The sequence below is a fragment of the Balaenoptera physalus genome, assembly GCF_965194825.1.
Source record: "Balaenoptera physalus genome assembly, chromosome: 11".
NCBI classification, from domain to species: Eukaryota; Metazoa; Chordata; class Mammalia; order Artiodactyla; family Balaenopteridae; genus Balaenoptera; species Balaenoptera physalus.
The window spans coordinates 12898879-12920650 of record NC_138896.1 but is presented as its reverse complement, the minus strand read 5'-3'; the positions used below and the strand labels follow the sequence as shown (position 1 = coordinate 12920650).

The 21772-nt window shown below is 44.7% G+C and overlaps 1 protein-coding gene and 1 long non-coding RNA gene across 7 annotated transcripts in view; both read left to right on the top strand.

Annotated features, from left to right (window-relative positions):
• The window catches only part of LOC309638869, a 344192-nt gene that overhangs the window by 85644 nt on the left and 236776 nt on the right, over positions 1–21772 (top strand). The window lies entirely within an intron of this gene.
• Positions 1–21772, top strand: part of ATXN1 (ataxin 1) — a 387507-nt gene that overhangs the window by 306455 nt on the left and 59280 nt on the right. The window contains exon 8 of one of the 6 annotated variants that reach the window (XR_014251304.1): positions 6842–7396. The exons of the other annotated variants lie outside the window; for them this stretch is intronic. The gene's annotated coding sequence lies outside the window, so the exon portion shown is untranslated. Of the gene's footprint in view, positions 1–6841; positions 7397–21772 lie in introns of those variants that run through there. 6 annotated transcript variants of the gene reach the window in all.

The window sequence follows — 21772 nt, the reverse complement described above, 5'->3', positions numbered from 1 at the left end:
ATCAGCTCCTGTTTCTGCCCTTTGATGTCAAAAGGGTTGGTGATTGGTCATTCTTTTACTCTTTTACCAAGCAGAGATAGGGAAATGTGTCCCTTCCCTCCTGAGTGTTAAAAATTCTCTTTTCAGACCATAAAACATGGCAGACTCGCATTCGTTATGACCCCACTGTCCCTTCCCACTGCCTTCCCAAGAGGCTGGGTTGGTAGATGCTCCCACTGTTCCATCTCTTTGTATCAACATCACTCTGCCCCCCTCCAGCATCCCTCTCAGTTACACCTGACCCTCTACTCAGCGTCAGTTCCTTCCTTAGACTGCCAGCTGCTGAGAAGGTCCAAGAAATACTGACCTTCAGATACCATGTGTCAGCTACTGTTGGTTTGCTGCCATAAGTCTCATCAAGCAGGCCTCTATACAGATATAACGTCTCTCCCCCTACGTCACAGGCCACCCAGACTAACCCACATTCACGGTGGGTGTGCAGCAGCTCATACCCTCCAGCTGGGCTTCTAGCTGCACATGATCCGATGATGAGAAACTACTGACCCGGGATTTCAGAGCATAGGTTTCTAGCCTAATTCCTCGACTCCTTAACAGTATTGTGCCCTTGGGCATTGTAGTCATCTCCTTGCTTCTCCCCTTCTTTAAAGTATGGTTTTTACTAAACACCTTGCAGTATCTAATTGAAAGTGACGTATAAGCAAACAAGATACTGTAAATGAAACCATCCTCAGCATCCAAAGGGTGATACAGATACTTTTGAGGAACATGTGTCGACATATTCTTAGGACAGACTGACCGTGAGAAGGTCATCTCTTGGTGACCTCTGAGTGCCCCAGGGAGAGGAGTTACTGCCATTCCAGTGTCCACCTAGGCATTGGTTTGCATGCAGTATCCGACTCCAGTCATTCCATCCATATTATTTTGCATCGTAAAGGCATAGCCTTAGGGGAGAATGTTTTTTTAAAAACATTTTAATAATGTGTTTCTGTCCTTAACCTAAAGTTAAAACTTTAGGTAAGAGTAATGCCTTAGAATGTGATCTTTTAAACTTAAGACATCATTGCTACTTCCTCCGTGACCTTGGCCACGTCTCATCATCTCTCTGAGCCACAGCTTCCCATGGATGACCTCTGACCTCCTCCTGCTGTGAACTTTCGCCAATCTAATTCCATATGGCAGATATGAAGGAAGTAGGACATCTAGTAAAGCCTTCAGAGGTTATGAATGCAGTACGTGTGTGTCAAGTTCAAGCTCATTCATCTTCGCTGTACCTTGAAACTAGAGATGGCTCCATTAGTAGCTGACTGGGAGTGAATCACAGTAGGGCTTGCTCAAAGTTTCCTTTAGTTTCTTGAAAAGCTATTTCACTTGGGTTCTTCTGGGTATGATTAACTTAGAGAGAAAAGGAATCCAAAAATTCTAGCCACCTCACCATTCCTCCAAGGGTTCCACTTCTTTAGTGTCCTGTTGTTTTAATTTAATGAAGGCAAATTATAGAGGGTGGAAAGAAAGAGAAAACGAGGCTGTGGGCCATCAACTTCGTCTGCATTTAAAGTAGAAGAAAACATCCCAAACACATTTACCGTCTTTCCCTTCCAAAAATGGGAGAGCACGGGGTAGATGCTTCTTCCTGTGCTAGTTAATGCACTGTCGTTTCATGAAGAAGTGGGGAGCAGTGTTAAAGCCCCAAAGCCCAGATTCCCTTTCCAGCCCCCAGCGCCATCGCCTCTCCCCATTTGCTGCCTCATCTTTCACCTCCAGTAAACTTAACGTCTTCATTGGAGCACTGATTGCTTGAGTGTTCTGTAAAGGACATTAGCAGACTTTGCACATGAGATGCATGAATATTAGCCAAGACGGAGGGACAGGATGTGCTGTAAATGATCTGTGGGAGGAGTGGCGGGCAGGAGTTGTGGTTGAAGACTGGGTCTCCTCCAATCGACCATGGCAACCGGGAGCCTGGTGCTTCAGCTGTCAAAAGGAGAGCTTGGCATAGTTCACCTCTGAGATCGCTTCTCGTGTAGTGCTAACGATTTATGAAACCTAGGCTGTATAAAACAGATTGTTTTATTGCTTCCTGCATGACCAGTCTGTTGCATTTCTGGGCCCAGCTCCCTGAGAGCATTTTGAATTATAGCTCAGGTAATTTCCATCCACAAGGTGCATGATGTCATAGGGGGCACTGGGGAAAATTGAAAGGAGGTAGGCTGGGAAATAAAGGTGTTTCAGGATAAAAAAAAAATAAAGGTGTTTCAGGATAAAATAAAAAATATCATGTAGGTCCTAACTCTCACCATATAGTTGTTTATAGCTCACAGCTAAGACTTTTGGCTTTTATTAGTATGATGTAAGTAGACAGCTCCCTAAGAGACTGTCTTTAGTCAAAAGTTGACTACTAAGTTTTGTGTGCCTGCAGTATACTTACTACAGAGCAGATTTATCTGCTGACATGTGACACGCGGGGGAACACTGATGCAAATGCACTTCACACGCGGATCCAACTTTTATTCCAGGGCAAGGGGTTGGAATGTGGATTCCTGTGTCCAGGTCGCATTTGATACTCTGAGAGCTCCAAGTGCAAAAGGCTTGCTTTTGAGAAATTAGACAAATACCAGGACATCTTCCAAGCCAAGCGTGGTGGACGAATGTTTTAGATGCTCAATAAATATTGTTAAATGAAGGAAGAAAGTTTCCCAGACTAAGAGCGGGTGACTGGAAAAGTGATTATTATGCATATAAAATAAGAGTGTGCGCTTCTCGGCTGGATGGTCTTTGCAGCCTGTACTGGCAGCCCCTTGCTTGCAGTCACAGCCCTGTGGCTGAAAGATGAGCTGCTTGGGAGGGAGCGCTGGCATCTCACGGGATGTGGATCAGAAAACGGCCCTCTTGGAGTGTGTGTACGCGCGCATATGGGTTGGGGGCTGGAGACACAGCTTGACTACAACCCGAGGATGTGAACCCAAGGACAGGACTGCACTAGGTGGCCTCTGCCCTGCTCCGGTGGGCTTGGACTTTAAAGTCAAGTAGGAAGCTGAGCCTGAGAGACCCCCAGCGTGTTGAAATGGCCCTAACCCGATATCGCGCACGGCCTGTGGGATCAGAGCTTGTTGTGTCTAGTTGGGTCTGGCCCCCAGGGAAGAAGTGGGCAAGATGTCCTTTCATCACTGGGGGCTTTGGGAGGGCACGGGTGGAACTAGAAGGTACATTCCTCCCAAAGCATCTTCTGTTGGAAAATGGGAAAGCAAAACATGCCCAGTTTCAACAAGTTTCACTTTCTCTGATCCTTCTTTTGTTATTTTCCTCTGTCTCTTAAATACTGTTGATTAAAAGAGCTCTCCAAGAAAAGATTTCCAGGGAATGCTTTTTAGAGGTCATGTGGAAGCCAAGAATAATTGGCCTTCTTTTTTGGCCAAGAACTCTGAAGTTAAGGAGAGTTTGATTTGCTCCCCCCCGAGTCCCCGCCGTGCACACACTTATGTTCATATCATTAACCATCAGCTGCTCTGGATCCTTATCAAGGATGGACACACGGACCAGCAGAAGCCAGAATTCGGCTCAATATCAATCCCCTAGATGTGAATGTCTCTTCTAAATTTTAGACTACATAATTTCAACACTTTTTTTCTACCACTAGACGTTTAGAGCTCCCTCCACTGTCACTGTGTTGTCCTATTTAAGTTTGTTTGTTTGTTTTTTAAGATCAATACTTCTTTAACCATAGCAGTGAGAGCATTTTATTTTTTTTTACACTTATCTCAAGAGTTGCACGTGAAGCCCAGAAGTGTCGCATGGATTCCTAGCACCTATAGACTGGCCGTTGCTGATACCTGTGCTTCTTTCAGGGCCAGGAAAGTTTGGGGGGCGGGGGGCAGAGGAGGATGAAGAAGTGGTTAGAGGATGGCACTGAGAAAAGGAGCAGCGTGATAAATGTGATGTAAAAGTGGCTTAGCCTGAAGAGCCAATCAGCTCCTCTGCTGTAGAAAATGGCAGAAGCCCGATCTTTCAGCTAGGAAGCCGGGGCCCTGGGATTCCATCCCCTTGCCTGCCATCGTATGAAGCAGCATGAAATGCCTTACGCGTTTGATTCTGCTGTGAAGGCGGTGGCGCACGTCCACAGTTGGATGTGTTCTGCTAGGTTTGGGATCTGGCAGACTTCTACTTCCTGCTAGAATCCCAGTCTGTCTTTTTTTTTTTTAATTTATTTTTTATTTATTTATTTATGGCTGTGTTGGGTCTTCGTTGCTGCGCGCGGGCTTTCTCTAGTTGCAGTGAGCGGGGGCCACTCTTCGTTGCGGTACACGGGCTTCTCATTGTGGTGGCTTCTCTTGTTACGGAGCACGGGCTCTAGGCACGCGGACTTCAGTAGTTGTGGCACGCGGGCTCAGTAGTTGTGGCTCACGGGCTTAGTTGCTCCGCGGCATGTGGGATCTTCCCGGACCAGGGCTTGAACCCGTGTCCCCTGCATTGGCAGGCGGATTCTTAACCACTGCGCCACCAGGGAAGCCCCCCAGTCTTTCTGAGTGTTGTGTGCGCATTGCAGGGGGCAGGGTGTATTTATATTTGTATGTTTATGTATAGACACACCCGTACAGCTATGTATGTATATGCATATATAATCAACAAGATGTTCAAAATCCAAAACGTTGTTTTAACAGTTATTAAAATTCCTTATCAACAAATCTGAGTTCAGCCTGGGGTAAAACCACCTCCCTCATTTGGCTGGCGAGAAAATGGTTTTGGGTATTGTAAAACTTTTCTAGGGACGTAAGGTACCATTTGATGCTGGGGGGAGAGAAAATAGTTCTCATGTGTAATTGCATCAAAGCTTAGCAACTTGGAGGCCACGACCTCCACGTGCAGTGGCGTCCTCTTCATTTTCTGCAGTGGGGTGACTCTAGCCCTGGGCTGGCAGGAGCCGGCTCTGACATCAGATGCTCTCTGTTCCTGCTTAATGTCAGTGAGAGCTGGAAGTTAGATAAATGAGAAGAGGAGAGGTCTGGGCCCATGGAAATGGTTCTCACTTGAAAGGAGACCCAGCTTTCCTAATTTGTTGCAGCTAAGCCTTGCGTGCGTTATAGCCCTGATCCTGGGTGGTGAGGATCTCAGAAGTAATGTGTTCTGTCTCTCTTCTTCTGTCATTCTTAGCTTGTGAGTTGGCGTGTCTGTTGTCACCCAGAACACTGCTATAAGCCAGTTATCTCTAATTTTTAAAAACCAGTTTGCATTGAACAGATACATACTACTATATGTAAAATAGATAAACAACAAGGACCTACTGTATAGCACAAGGAACTATATTCAATATCTTGTAATAACCTATAATGGAAAAGAGTATTAGAATATGTATAGTATATGGTATATATAACTGAATCACTTTGCCGTACACCTGAAACATTGTAAATCCAACTATACGACAATTTTTTAAAAACAAGTTAGAAAACCCATAAAATCTTCCTGACCAATATGCACTGTCCCTGTTTTATGAAACTACATTAAAAGGGCAAATAAAAAGAAAGGAGAACAGTCTGAAATGTGCTTAGAGAATACTCTAAATTCTAGGGAAGTAAGTGACCAGCAAGTGATAGGCCTAGAAACAAATAATGGGCAACATAGGAAGATCTTATTTTCTTTAATCACATGGATCAACTAGTGATTGAGAAAATGTAGCAGCTGAGATTTCAGAATCAAGAGATCCCTGGGGCAGGGCTGTTGACCCTACAGGGGGAAAAATACTCAGTTACACTCATGAGATTTAAACATGGTACAGCTGACCCTCGGACCCACCATGGATACCAAAATCCAGGGATGCTCACGTCCTGTGGTCCACCCTCCAGTATCCACAGGTTCCACATCCGCAGATTCAGCCAACCTCAAATAGTGTATAGGTTAGTCAAATCGAAGGATATAGGGGGCTGGCTGCATATTTGTTGAAAAAAATCTGCGTGTAAGTGGTACCACGCAATTCAAACCCATGTTGTTCAAGGGTCAATTGCACTTCTGTTGCAACTGCTGAGAACTGAACAGTTAAAAGTCAATATTGATTATTTTCCTCTTTAACTAGAGACTCCCAGGGTTTCCACCAGTGGGCACTCCTACTAGAGGCAAAACCTGTAGTGGTTGTTTTTGTTGATGATTTAACCTTTTTTGACACCGTCTCATCTGCTCTAAGATAAAAGTCTCAGCCACAGCTCTCCCTGTTTCCACTCTTTCAAGCTTTGCAACAATACCAGCGTCATATCCTAGAAGCCAGCTTACTCTGGTGGATAAGTAGTTTATACCGGCTCGTAAAGTGTTACACTCTTGTCAGAGTAAGTTCCACATCCTCACCAGCTGCTTGACTTAAGGAGGTAGTAACTGTCCAGATTATGACAACATGTTTTCACATGCCTAGTAAAAGAGAAATTGACCCCCTGTTCACAAAAGTACAATATTAATGAAATAAGCTTCCTGTTTAGCTAACCAGACTTATTGTCCTAATAACTTAGCAGTGATTTCCCGGTCCTTTTTAAACCAATTTTTATGCTTTTATGAGAATCTGGCAAAGGTATTAGAGGGAGAGAATGCAGAAGTTCACGTTGTCCTCAGTGCTTCATCCAAGAATTTTCTTTCCTTCTTCCCTTCTCTGTTTGATACCTTGCTTCTAATGAAACTCAGGGACGAGATTCTAGATTAGATTCTAGTTAGAAAATCAAATTTCTATAAAGTGTGCATCCAGAGAGGAAAATGCATTCGTGTATCCAACATTAGGCAGATAGATAAATACATGAATATAGATATTGAGCACCTTGACTTTTCAGATGTTTTTCAAAAATTCTCTTTTGGGGCTTCCCTGGTGGCGCAGTGGTTGAGAAGCTGCCTGCCAATGCAGGGGACGTGGGTTCGAGCCCTGGTCTGGGAAGATGCCACATTCCGCGGAGCAACTGGGCCCGTGAGCCACAACTACTGAGCCTGCGCGTCTGGAGCCTGTGCTCCGCAACAAGAGAGGCCACGATAGTGAGAGGCCCGCGCACCGCAATGAAGAGTGGCCCCCGCTTGCCACAACTAGAGGAAGCCCTCGCACAGAAACGAAGACCCGACACAGCCCAAAAAAATAAATAAATAATAATTAAAGGTGCTAATAATTAAAAAAAAAAAATAGTTGTACCTTTCTTAAAAAAAAAATATTCTCTTTTGGCTTACCTGATTTCTCTGTAAACTTAATGATTTCGCCTTCTGAGATCTTTCTACAAGTGGCATGCTCCTCGACTAGTGAAAGCATAATGAAGATGTAAGAAGTAACGTGGATGAAGCAGGTTTGGAGAGGAAGATGCTGAGCTCTGTTCTGGGCGTTTCTGGGCTTTGTAGAGACAGCCTGCCAGGCGAGATATAAGGAGCTGGGAACGTGAATCTGGAGGTTGGCGACGTGGGCGTCTTCAGTTCAGAGCGGAGCGGTCAAGTTCTGAGTGGACGAGGCACCCAGAGAAAACACAGAGCGAGGAGAGGTGTAAACCAGGGACAGGATTCGTGTTATAGCAGAGGAGGAAACAGCAAGGGAGATGAAGGAAGAGGGGTCAGTGAGCTCAAAAATTCAGTAGAGTCTCTCCCATCAAAACACAAGGAGACAGGTAGCAGGAGGGGACCTGCAGGGAGTCAGCCCTAAGGCCCTCGCTAAAATCCAGCCCTGCCGGCTGCCCCTGCCAAAGACTCACCCTCCCACCCCTGCCCGCAACTTAGAATCACCTTATTGGGAGGAGAAGTGGAAAGATAAACCTAAGGAAAAGAGCGCCCGTGGGAAGCTTGCTCTCTGAGGCCAAGAGCAGAAGAAATCACCCACGCTGACCATTCTCGGGCCTACTTGGGACAGAGACATCAGAGGCAGCCCCAGGCTTGCATGCAAATTCCTACAGGAAGGAGCATTCCAAAGGGGAAAAGCACCCTCTTCAAAAAAAAAAAAAAAAAAAAAAAAAAGCCATATGGTTTCAAGGGCTTTTAACCTCTCAACTCGGCCCATTGAAACTTCAACCACTGTCCCCAAGGTCTGGAGCCTCCCCTGCCTCTAGGAAAGGGGATGAGAAGGACTTCTTGAATTCATGGAGAGATGTGCACAGTCGCTCTCAGACGTTTTATTCCATTAGTGGTGGTAACAAAGGGGTGGCATAAGGGCACATAAGCACTCTTGTAATTTCCATCAGTCCTCCTTTTTTTTAATGAAGAAAAGTGGTGATTTCTCCATCTTGTGTAAAGAGCCGTGCAAATGTGGCTTCAAAGCAAGTCGATCTAACCCACTCCACGTGGAGTGTTCCCCATCGAAGCAGGCCCTTCTGTGCAGACCGTGAGAGCTGCTGCTCGCTTTCGAGGGTGAGTTTTGTGAAATTGATGGGGAACTAATATATGTATGTCAAGTCTTTGTTTTAACATAAGGACATTTTAAAATAACTTTTCTAATCTTTTCAAAAAGGAAAGGACATTTTAACGTCCCCCAAATAAGAATAATATCTCAGAATGAATCATAGAAATTTAGTGTTATGACAAATTCGCCATACCATATTTTCATTTCTGTGCATTGGCCCTGGTTCTCAGACCAGCATGTGGGCTAGAGGGTTAGCCAACAAAGATGGCCAAAATACCGCATCCCAGCAAGGGTAGACCATGACGTTCTTCGAGCCTTTCTCTGACTTGTAATTCTTGAAGCCCCTCGCTAGTGCCAAAATCGAAGACTTTCCCTGCCCCCTTTCTCTTCTAGACTGTGAGCTCTTTGGGGACAAGGACAGTATAGTATTCTTAATAATCTTTAGCACAGAGTCAGGTATGAAAGAGGTGCACCATAAATGTGTGATGAATCAGTGCATGAATGTTCTGAAGTGGGGGTGGGGATTGCCATTGTCGAAAAGATCAAAGAACCGGCAGCTCTCGTGTAAGATGTCCATCCACGTGGTCCCTGAAGAATTCCATGGTTGGGGTGAGACCAAATCGGAATGCCCGTCAGCCAGGTACCCAGAACACCTGTAAAGGCTGAACGTGACTTGAAAACTGGTACCTCGAAGCAATGAAGGTAAGCAGATGGCCCTGTCATCTGGGCCTGGCTGTGTCATCAGAAGAGAAGGGATTTTTGAACGAGGAGAGAGGAAGCAGTGGTGGAGCCCGCTCGGGGTTGTCGGGGGTGAGCTGCCTTCTCCTGGAAGGGCTGTCGGATGAACTGGTGTCTGCAGGGAGCCGAGCGAGCCTCTGCTGGAGGGGACATTTTGGAAAAACTGTTGGAGAGCATAGCTGCTTTTACTAGATCTGCTTAATCGGAGGGCAGAGTGGAGAGAGTTAATACTGAGTGAGCAGGAGAAGGACAGACAGTCCTGTGGGGAAGGACTGGAGGATGGGTGAAAGGGATGCTTCCACAATGCTTCTCAAACTGTAAAGTGTATGGGAGTCCCCTGACGTTCTTGGTGAAATGCACATTCTGGTTCTGCTGTCCTCTGTGGGGCGTGAGGTTCTGCATCTCTAGGAAGCTCGCTGGTGGTGCTGATACTGCTGGTCTGTGGACCACACTATGAGTAGCAAGCATGTAGGTCATGGAAGAGAAGGGTGTTGAGGGGGCCCAGGAGCCAGTTAGAATGTCGACGGAAGAGTCTGTGGCTGATCACTTCTGCTTGCTGTGAGAGCAGGGCATCTCGGCAGCAGCACTCTTGACACTTGGGGCTGATGAGTCTCTGTTGGAGGCGGGAGGATGGGGGCAGGAGGCTGTCCTGTGCACGGTGGGATGTTTAGTAGCATATCCGGCCTCTACCCACTGCATGCTTGGTAGCTCCATCCCACCTTCCACTCCCATGTTTGTGACAACAAAGACGTTTCCAGACATTGCCAAGTGTCCCCTGGGGGACAGAATTTTCCCCAGTTGAGATCTAGTGGGTTAGAAGGAGAGTTAGGGGCGCTCCCGTACACATCCACCTCCTGTTTTCTGGGACCACGAGGCAGAAGTGACTTAACTCTGATATGCTTAGAAGGCAACGCACTTTTCACTGTTTCAGTCTTCAGAAATGCTGAGAAAGCGTTTGCTTTTAATTTGACAGCCTGATTACTTTAAAGTGTCCTCAGGCACAGACCGGCGCCTCAGCCCCATTTCCTTACAGTTTGAGTAAAACAGTAGGGAAATTTCTTTCCAAGAAAATGTTGGCTCAGTAACCTGACATCATTTTAAGTCATCACCACACACCCACCAAAATTGTGAGATAAAATGGAAACTCCATAATCTATTCTCAGGATCCCAGTATTAGCGATGCACTGCGGACCGCTAAGAATTTCTTTGTATCCATCCATGGCCACATTTAACTTTTCTTCCACTGCCTCTAAAATGCTTTCCAGCTCCGAGGTCAGTCAGTTGAGCCTCAAACATCCTGACAAGGGGACAGATGAGCATGCTTTTTTCCTGTTGTTAGAGTTATTTCTGCTCAACGTGTTGAGAAAACATCTCAAGGTTTTAACCCTGGCTTGGTCTTGGAACAAGAGGCACTTTAACGGGCTAGCACTTCATTTGGCCCTGGGGGGTGAACATGCCCTGTAGGGACCGAGGGCCTATCTTGTACAATCGGTTAAACTTTCTCTTCAAGCCAAAGAAAACTTAGATCCAAACAGGATTTAGTCTCAAGCTAAAACAAAAATGTACATCATGTCAAAAAGCCTTCTCCAAATGCTGCTGTTAATAAGCAATGCTGTGTTTTTACTGGAAAAGCATGTATCTAGCCAGGCATTCTTCACATTTTTCCCAGGATTTAGTCATAAAATCATTTTAGACATATTGCAAGGATAAAATGTGTACATATCTGATAAAGGGCAGTGATTTTTTTTTTTCTTTTCTGCTGTATCACTCCCTAAGAATGGGGAAAAACAAACTATGGGTAAAAACATGTGTATGTATATGTATATATGCCCATGTGTACACATACATGTGTATATGTATGTGTATATAGTTTTCTCCCCCCGATGGAGAATGTACATGTGTGTGTAAAATAAACTATATAAAACAAACTATACACACACACACATGCATATATATCCATTTTTACCACTGAATGCAAGAACCTGGCTTTTTAATTCACTATTATGATTCGATTTAAATTGGATACCGCAGATCTTTCCCCTGGGTGTGAATAAGTTAGATCCAAAGCATAGAAACATTCCCTTATCATGCTCACGTGCCTACAACATCTTAAGGAATTCACGTTGAGTGTGTTTGGATCTGATTTATCTAGGCCATTGCAGTGTGGACATAGTTTCTGTGTGTGGTCAGGAAGGGAACAGGGCTGTTGGGGGTCATTATCTATCCATGTAGACATGGGTGCATCGTCATTGGCTGCATTGCTAACCAAAGGAAGGAGAAAAGTGAACCCAGATGTTAATCATTTGAAAAAAAAAAAAATTCCCATTTTCGAAACAGACTGACATAAAAAGCAGTCATCTGTGGTAGAAACTAAGGAACACTGACTGGACTTGGATTTCTGGGTTTGAGTCCTGGCTGTGCAGCTTACTAGATTGTGACCTTGGATGGGTCACCTGACCTAACATTTCTCATCTGCTAAATGTGGATAATGAAACTCAATATCGAAGTAGTTATGAGGACTCGATCATGAGCTCATCCATCAAACTCTGGGAGCTTGGTGACGGTCCATACAAACGTCAAGTGGCCTTTTTTTTTTCTTGCAGATACGATTCTTGTGTGAGTTCTTGGTGATGCACACACAGTTACGTTTCTGAGTCAGACTAATTTCTGTCGCAGATCATAGACATAGTAAATCAGTAATAGATTAATCGGAAACTCTGGACTGACAGTGATTTGGTGGTAGGTGGTTTGGTGGTACGCGCCTGTGCCTGTAGTGATGGAAAGTCCCCTAGCCCTACTCTTCTTGCCTTCAGAATTCTAGTTCTAGTCTCATTAAGAAAAAGCTGGCATGAATGCCATAGTTGCTGTTAAAAGTTTAGCTACTGGTTTGGGGATGACAGGGATTCTGATTTGTAGCATTTGCTGACTCTTGTGATGTAAATACTCCCACAGTGACCAAATTCACACCATCAACAGGACATCATCCATTGTGAGGTTGGGAACAGATGCGTAGTAACTCACCATTACATAGTGTTGGGTTGGCCCAAAAGTTCGTTCGGGTTTTTCCGTAAGATGTTACGGAAAAACCCGAACGAACTTTTGGGCCAACCCAATAGTTCCACTATGCAAGTAGATGGAATTAACCTCAACCATATAGATAATAGTAAAATTGAGTAAAATAATTATGGAGTGATGAGTTTTGAATATAACTTGTTTAATTGTAAGTTTATATAGTTTAATTTTTAATAACGGTTGTGTTTGACACTCGGCTCACATATTTAGCGATCGGCTGGTACAGGCTGGCTCCAACACACCACTATTTCTCTTTGATTACGTTAAAGCACAAACTTGTACCATGAGTCAGCAAGTTCAGGACCATCCTGGAAAACCAGCATGGAAAATGCAGCCATAAATGGATTTTTATTTCTGTGGACTTTGGATGAGCCAGCTATTCATGGTCCCGCATTTTCTACTGTATTTCCCTCTGGCTAACAAAGTGGGTATTGGTTTATGAGAATGGTTTATGGATCTAGTTATTGGGACTTGTATTTGAAAGTTTCAACTTTTTAACTATTTGAAAGACAGTGACGACTTAGAGCAGGATCTCTTTGTTAGTGATTAAGAGAAGAATCTAGAAACTATTCCTAAGGAGAGAATAGTAATTTTTCTTCTTCTTCTAGCTATCCTAAAAGGTCCAGGAGGAAATGGCCATTGGGGAACAAAGGATTAAAATTTTAGCCCTTTCATGATGTACATGCTTGGGAAAAAGGGATCTTCAGGTGACATGTACCTCCTTCTTTAATCAGAAGGTGATGTGATGGAGGCCTCATGTTTGACCAGTCATGTTGTGACTGTGGAGAATTTGAGAAGCCAGGCTAGGAACACAGAGAAAAAAATGTTTAAAGTCAGCTTTTATTCAACACCATCAAAAGGATCTACAAGCCAATGAAACCAGTATTTCAGATACTAAATTATTAACTTACTCCTAGATGTGTTTCAGGAATTGGGTTTATTTTGAAGCCTAAGAAGACCACACAAATGTATAGACCCATGATATTTGGGCCAAGCATAGGTTTAATATGGCAGGAGATGGGGGGTTTAACAGGAAAAGAGGCAATGGTTCCATGTTAGAAATGTATTATATGAAAATGTATTATACTTGCTGTAGATTAATTGCAAAAAAGCATATTTTAAAATTCAGTCCCATCTGAAATATTGCATTTTATTTTCTTGAGCAGGACTTAAAACATTAATGCTGTTAGGACCAGGATTTTCAAACACATTGGTCACCTATCATGAATTTAGTAAACATACTTGCAGGCAAATAATGTGGTGGTCAAATCATGTGTTTTAAGACAAAACAACTCACCATAATTCTCCTGAGAATTTGTAAGTCATATGCTGTTTTTGTGTTGGGGAAATGTGTGATCTTTTAGTAGTTCTAAAAAAAAAAATAGTCTTCATCAAGCAAAAATGTCAACATGGTATTGTTTTGCTTATGAATTCACTCAGATAAACTAAGATTTTGAAGATTCTTGGAAGAAAATTATTCTTATTTCTCTTTGGTGTGTTTACATGAAAGGGACTTCTATGGTAATGGCTCTCAAATTTCTAGTGGGTCAGCATCACCTGGAGAGTTGTTAAAACTCAGATTGCTGGACCCCACCCCTGAGTTTCTGATTCAGTAGGTCCAGAGTGAAACCTGAGACCTGGCATTTCTTTTTTTTTTTTTTATATTATTTTCTTGGGCTGTCTTGGGTCTTAGTTGCGGCATGTGGGATCTTTCGCTGTGGTGTGTGGGCTCTTCGTTGCAGCACGCAGGCTTCTCCCTAGTTGTGGTGCACAGGCTTCTCTCTAGTTGTGGCGTGCGGGTTTTCTCTTCTCTAGTTGTGGCGCACAGGCTCCAGGGCACGTGAGCTCTGTAGTTTGCAGCACGCGGGCTCTCTAGTTGAGGCACGTGGGCTTGGTAATTGTGGCGCGTGGACTTAGTTGCCCCGTGGCATGTGGGATCTTAGTTCCCTGACTAGGGGTCAAACCCACGTCCCCTGCATTGGAAGGTGGATTCGTTACCACTGGGCCACCAGGGAAGTCCCTCTTTTTTTTTTTTTTTAATTCTTTCTTTATATGGCTGCGTCGGGTCTTAGTTGCTACACGCGGGATCTTCGTTTTGCCACGTGTGGGATCTTTAGTTGCAGCATTCAAACTCTTAGTTGCAGCATGTGGGATCTAGTTCCCAGACCAGGGATCAAACTCAGGCCCCCAGGAATTGGGAGCACGGAGTCTTAGCCACTGGACCACCAGGGAAGTCCCGAGAATTGGCATTTCTAATGTGCTTCCAGGTGATAATGATCTTCCTGGTCCTGAGGATCACACTTTGAGAACCACTGACTAGTGATTTTAGAGATAAAGAATGGGTTGGGGAAAATGTCTAGCAAATCAGTAAGCATACAATTAATTTATTATTTATTTAACTATTAATTTGACCATTAATGGTTCGTCAGGCATTCAGAATTCTGAGGAGGAAGGGAGGGAATTAGGCTATTTTAGAAACACTTAATTTATTATAACTGGCAGTTATCCAGTTTACAGCTGCTACTAAGCTCAATTCTAAGGGACTTTTAAGACTGCCCGTTTCTGCATCCTTGGGTATCAGCTGGGGAACCCGAGTTCTGTCTTTGCCCTTAGCACCCCTCCCCACATGTCCTGTCTCTGACGGTAGCATTGGAATTTCCCCCCAATTGAACAGACTGGCAGAATAGCCATCTGAAAAGGAGAAGGCAGCAAGGTTTTTGATGATTGCTAGCCAGCATCATTTCTGTTGCCAACCAGGCAGACGAAATTTTCCGGCATGTTCTTGATCACCTCTGGAAAGAGTTGCATGTTTCCTCTGGGGGATCAGAGAGTTTTCTGCCACTGAGCTCTGCTTCTCCCGCTCCCAGCTCCTTCCTCTAAAATCATCTCGCAAATACCACTAGTCCTGGTGACTGGCTGCTGAGTTTTCACTCCAAGAATCAATCCCCGGACAACTGGGAGGAGGAGGCACGAGGCCACCGGAGGGCAGGTGAAAGCATCAGGACGTGACGAAGGGTGCCAACTTCTCCTCTCTGGGCTGCTGGGTCTGGAGGGCAGAGAAGGAACGAATCTGAAAGGGATGCAAGGCCTGGAGGCCTCAGTAAAGCCCCTGTAGCCATCTGCTGCCATGTACACCCTCCTCCTACCATACCTATAGGTCAAGGTCTGGTTCATAGGACACATTGCTTTTCCAGAGCCTTCCAGAGCCAGCATGCTTGTGAAAACTCTTTTGCCAGGGAAGTTGTCAGACTCTAGAGTTCCAGGTAAAAAACCTACACTTAAACAGATACCCTCTGTAAGAAGGAATAAATAAAAAATTCATGAGTCATAGTTATACTTAAATTTCCTCTGTCACAGAGAAACATATTTTTAAAAAGTGGATCCCAAATCTAATTGATCAGAATCCTTTGAGGAATTTTAAAAAATAAAATTCCTTTGCACCAACCGAGAATATTCACATTCCGTAGGTGCTTGAAGCTGTCTGAGCATCTGTGTTTCCTGCAAGGCGTGGTGCTGATTCTGAAGGGTAGCCACGCCCAAGAGTGTGTCACTGAGCAGTGCTCAGTTTTGATGGTGATAGCGATGCTGCATTATAGGAAATTCAAACAAAAAGCTTTCTTTAGGAAAGACCGGAATCCATCACTATCATAGTTTTGATCTGGATCGTGTTCTCTTGTTTTTGAAAGACCTTCATAACGATTATTTTATGTCCCTTACAGTGGTCCTGGGAGGTAGAGGACAGGACATGTGTTACTGGCACCATTTCATGTCTGAGATGCCACTACAGAGCGGGGCCAGAATGAGACAGGAACCCTGCTGCTTCCTGTCTCATGTGCATTCCACGATCCCAGCTTTGTTGCTTGCTTTTGCAGGTGTTTGTTTTTGATATCTTGAGTCTGTCATCTTGCTTTTCATGAATGAATTGGCTGCCATTAACATGGATAATCAGGGCATAGGTAGAGGTGGAGAAGCCAAACTGAAAACAGAGCCAGAAGCTAAGGTACACCCAAGGGTCTCGCCGCCCATGTTCTAAACCAGGGAGCAAGGCCAGAGTTCATCTGTTGCACAGCCAGGTGATTACAGTTGTGGATATAGGATAAAATCAAGCATCAAAAAGGCAGATCGGTCCGTTAGAGGAAGTTATTTGCATGCATACCATACAAGGAAATGTACAAGAAAAATGTATGCACACGTGCAACTGAAGTCCAGCGAGGTCCAAGATCCAGGCCACGGAGCGTACTAGAGCTTAGCGAGGAAGGTGATAGGGCAACAGATATTGAAGACATAGTAGTGAGAACACCAGAGTTCAGAGATAAGGATTTCCATTGCCAACACTTGGGAGGTAAAACAAGAGTGCGGGGTTATGGGTCAAGGATCTCATACTTAAAGGACTAGCACAAGGGTGGTCCTAAGCCTGCAGGTTGGGACCAGCTGCGAAGAAAGTCCAGGAAGCTCAGGTTAGCCAGACGTTACATATACTTTGTTATATCACCTTGAACAAGCCCCGCTTTCCTTAGCTGCAAGATAAAGACTTGGCAAATTAATAGTCCATATACATGCCTTGCAGGGAGGAAGTCTACCTTTGGCAGATGAATAGCAAGAACGTGGCTTAGTGCAGTGAGTGGATGAGGTTGGCAGAAGGTGAGTGTGGGTCAGTGACATTATTGCAAGTGCCGCCTCCTTTCGCGGGGAACAGATTGAACGGTTAGTTGCAGCACAGTGAATACACTGCCAGCCCAGTCAGATACACAGAATGAGTAGTGCACCATTGCTGCTGATGGGATTCTTCCCAGGGCCGCAGCTGGCAGCATTGCCCGGGGACCTATAGTCCCTTTCACCTTGGTGGCAGGTTCTTTGGTTAGGAGACTCGTTCAGTGGTCAGGGCTCTGCCCCAGCTTCTGGGCATCTACATGCTCCCCTGTGTATACCAGGCTTTGGGTTATTGCCTGATCTCAAAACCAGGATGGTTGTTTAATGGCCGAGTATATGAACTTGGGGGTTAGAGGAACCCGGGTTCACACCTTGGTCTCCTGCACTTATTGCTAAGTTGCGTTTTTCTCTCTGAATGAGTTTACTCACCTGGGAATTAAAAAAAACAGTATCCACCAAATTTGTTGTTGTGAAGGTTCAGCACCTGGCATGCAGTGGTGCTCAATAAATGTTGTCTATCAATATTACTATTGTAGATATCCTCAGACAGAAGACCCTGACAGAGGATGTCTGATAACCCGATTAGATATTTTATGCAGAGAGAATTAAATACAGAAGGACCCTAGGCCAACGCCATCTATTCTAGAGAATGTTTAAGCTGTCAGTGTTTACAAGGAAGCAGGCAGGACGGTCCTCAGCAACGAAGAGTCTCTTGCTCCTTACAATGCAGTTAGCACCCCTGGTCTGTCCCTGCCCACTACCTTCTAGTCACGTCCCCAAGTTACTGTAACAATCCAGAATGCCCTCATGCCTTTTCAGATGTCCGTGGGAGGGTATCACCCTCGTTGGTTGAGAATCACTGACGAAGCACAGCCTGAGCTTGACTCTGAACCATTCGCAGGAGCATGGCACCACCTCCACCCTGTGGCCAGTGGAGAGGTCTTACATTCTGAGTGTACAAGGGAAGAAGTTCTGGTCTCTCTAAGTTGTCTAGTTTATTCTGTGCCTCCAGAGGGGCTGTGGCTAAGCTTTCTGATGATCCTGCGGAGAAGAGTGGCAGTTTAGTGCGGGGGCGGCGGCGGCGGGGGGTGGGGGGAGGGGAGCAGGAGGGCCTTACTTCTGCTTCATCTGTGTACACACGCTCTGAGCAGGATTCTTGGTTAGTTTAAGTGCTGGTCCTTGACCATCATTGAGCCATGAATCTTTCTAATCAATCTGTAATTCAGGGATTTGCTTGATCCCTTGTTCCAGATGCATTTATTACCCATCTATTATATGTCAGGTGCTATTAAACATGTCATACTTACAATGATTAAGATGTGACCTTTGTCCTTAAGGAAATAGTGGGAAAACAGACATCTGTGGAAACGATGTAAGGGAGTGGTGTTCTGTTCCTATTTGTAGGCATTCAGTCTGTCAGCCTAAGGAGTTATGCTAATTGCTCTATATGTACCTCTTTTAGTCATGATGTGCATTTCTTTGTTCCTTTTTATTTTTGTCTCCCACTGTACTCCTTACAAAGGATATTTCTCCTTCACCAGGGAGCTGATATCCAGGCGGCCTGAGGCAGCAGGTCAGGAAAGCTCAGGGAGCTCCCATTTGCTCTCTTGACTTTCTAGAGGAACACAACATCCCTGCCCATTTGTCGTTTTATCATCCATGTCTCCTTTTATGCAAAAGTTTTAAGTTGAGGACTCAGTCGGATCTGAAAAGGAATGTTTAAGTTCTCAGCATAACTATTCTAACTCTGTGGTGTCTTTGCCAATATGTTAAAATGTTCTCAGCCACCTCCAGTCCTGAACTTGCATTTTTCATGGTGAGCAGGTTGTCACCCCTCGCCGGCAGTCTACAAAGCAGCCGCAGAAGCAAGGCGAAGACCTTGCTGCACACGTGCGTACAAGCAGGCTGACATGTCATCTCAGGAAGGGCAGGATGGGAGGGGAGGCATGATGCGTGGGAACTTTGAGGGGCAACCTTTGCTTAATGATTTTTGCATAGATTCCTGAATTATGGCTTCTTTGCCAGAAAAAAAAAAAAAAAGATCCAATAATGCAAGCTGCCGTAGAGCCTGGGATGTGTCATTGTGTTTGGGGATAATGACTTGTTCTCTGAGAATGAGCATCTGTCTCTACCTAGAAATTCTTCACCTTGTGGAAGATGAATAGCTTTCAGGGTGAAGGAGAGGACGGAGACCCTGCCCAGGAGGAAGATTGGAGCGGTTGTTGGGGGTAATCAGATGAACGGACTGGAATCCTGTATCAGAAGGGAAAATGTGTTAGAGATTAGCAGGTTATCAGAGAAATGTTTGCACTTATTCTCTGAATAAGTTCCAAGCTGTTTCGCTTCTTTCACGAAGGCAAAGTAGTAATTCAGAAAATGCGGATGTGTTGTCAGACGGAGAAAATTATGCTGGTGTGCCTGTTCAAGTTACCAAATCAGCTGATGTGTATTGAGTACCCACTGTGTGTAGAGGATTGGAGATAGCCTTCGATGCTAAGTTAAAAAATTTTAACTTTATCCTAGGGTCAAAATGGGAAATTAAAGCCCTGGGTTAGAAAGAAGCTGTTACATGATTTCTCCTGCATCCCCTGTGTGAATGGCAGTAGCCAAGCCAGAAGCCCCCATCCTACTCCTACATGTTCCCACCTTCAACTGTTCAGTACCCGTGGTGTGCACTCTGCCTGCACAATCTCTCTCCTCCTGGCTCCTCTTCACCATCCACGCTGCCCCGCACCAGTCTGGACCTCTTGATATCCCAGTGGCCCTGAAGAAAGATCCTCCCAACCGTCCTCCTTGCCTGTAGAACTTGGTCCCTTCCCACCATCCTCCACCCTGTGAACCAGAGTGACCTTTTTAATATGAAAATGACCCTGCTTAGCCCTTCGGAGATTTTCCATGGCCTTCAGGAGACATATTGGGTAGGGAAGGGCCCTGCCTACTTCCTTCCTCCCCTCCTGACACTCCATACTTGTACCTCCCTCCACGGGCCATGTTCCCTCACGCGACTCCACGTGCCTTTGCACATGCTCCTTCCTTGGCCTAGAGCTGTTCTCTTTAGTTTCATATATGATCATTTCTGTGTATTCTTCACACTCAATATTGCTGTCTCCTCCAAGAAGTCCACCCTGACTGCCCCCTTGTGGTCTTACTGAGCCGTGCTGTGCTTCCTGCCCACGTAGGATTTTTACTGTCTGTTCTCTTGACAGTGTCTGCATAGTAGGTACTGTGAACTTGGGAACAGGAACTATGTCTTTTTGACCTTCTGTTTCCTGTGTCTGGAACAGAGAGGCAGTCAGTGAGCACTTGCTTCTTCAGTGAATGGATGAAGTCTTGAGGCTGAATAGAAGTGGCAGTGGACATGAAGAGATATCACACATTTATGTTCCTTGCCATCTGTGCCATTTGTTCTATCTCATAGTCACTCCATCCAAAGGAAGGTCACACACTATTTTTAGAGAACCTTCTGGGGACTCACCCCATGTTCAATTTTTTTTTTAATCACAAGTCTCTATAGGGGGTCCCTGTCTCAAACAGTCAATGGGAGAGTATTTTTGAAAGCTTTGACTGTCTTGGATACATGGAGAAAGTCAGAAAAGGCAGGTGTATCTGAAGCAGCATAGATACAACTTTCTGATAGTGAAAGAGGTGGAATCATCTTGCCATTCAAAAAGTGGTATCACTTGTATTGTTATATAAATAATAAAAATATTTTGATATAAACAATAAAAGTATTGTTATATAAATTGCAGTGGGGCCATGGGTCCCTTGAATTACCTGGAAGTACAAAATAGAATTTAAGACAGAGTACAGAGAGAATACAGTCCACATACTTCGTGTAACCTTGGCATGACCATTTGAAAATTGTAGGTATAAAGTGGCATTGACCAACTTTCTGTTCACAGATTAGCAGAGTTGCCCCAGGTTTTCCCTTTAAATGGAGAATTCCTTTTTTGACCCAAGTTCATGATAGTAAAGTGAAGTATACTGTAGTTGGCATTGCATTCATAACCTTTCAAAAGCAGGTTACTCTCTTCTGTATATGCTAGCACACTGGCCTTTACCTCGTTGGCGAAAAGAGAGCCCCAACTCAAATTTCCTTGTGTACCAACCCTGTCGTCCATGGGGGACAGGAATGATGGTATCTTAGCCATCTCTGTCTCCAGGTTACTAGTGAAGTGCCTGGCACTTAGATGTTAAATGACTGTTGTTCAGGCAAAGCTATTAGCGGGATGATCTAATGACCATAAACAAGAAAGCGTGCGTGGGCAACTTATATTTTAAGAATTATGTTTTAATAAGTGGTGAATTATTGGGGTATAAATCCAGTATTAATTGTCATCAATAATGGATGAAATATATTGAGCATTTACTCTGAGTACTAAGCCTTACTGCCTCTCCCATTAAGTGAAAGACTAAATTTTATAGTTTGGAAAAAGAAAAGGACATAGAATTTAAAAGTGCATTTAGTAGCATAAAGAGCTCAAGTAGAAATAAGTCTGGTGTGACAAAGTATTCCTAAGTAGGCACCCTCCCAGTTCCGCTTGCATTAATATGGAATGTGCCGCGAATAAGAGAAGAACGTTACATATCATAAACATCTGCAGTCTCCTCCTTCCCTCCCCATCCGAGGACTAGTTCTCTGCTTGTCTAGCCTGCTCTTCGTTGTGAGGTCAGAAAGGTGAATGATTAAGCTGAGATTAGGCCAAAGTGCCCCTCAAGAAAAGTGCAGTGGCCAGTGGCAGAGGGGCATGAGACCAGCCGGCGGGGGGGGGGGCGCCTCTTAGAGAGAGTAAGGTGAGGTGGGAGGCAACCTAAGGAGCAGTTCCGCGTGAACTGCAGCTTGGGGAAGAGATGTGTAAAAGGCTTTTTAGGAAGTCTTCCTGTGCCTGGCACCATAGAGTGGTTCCCCCTAAACCCCACCCTCCCATCCACCCCTGCTTTCCATGCCACCTCAGAAAATGCTGGCCAAGACCCAAAAACTTG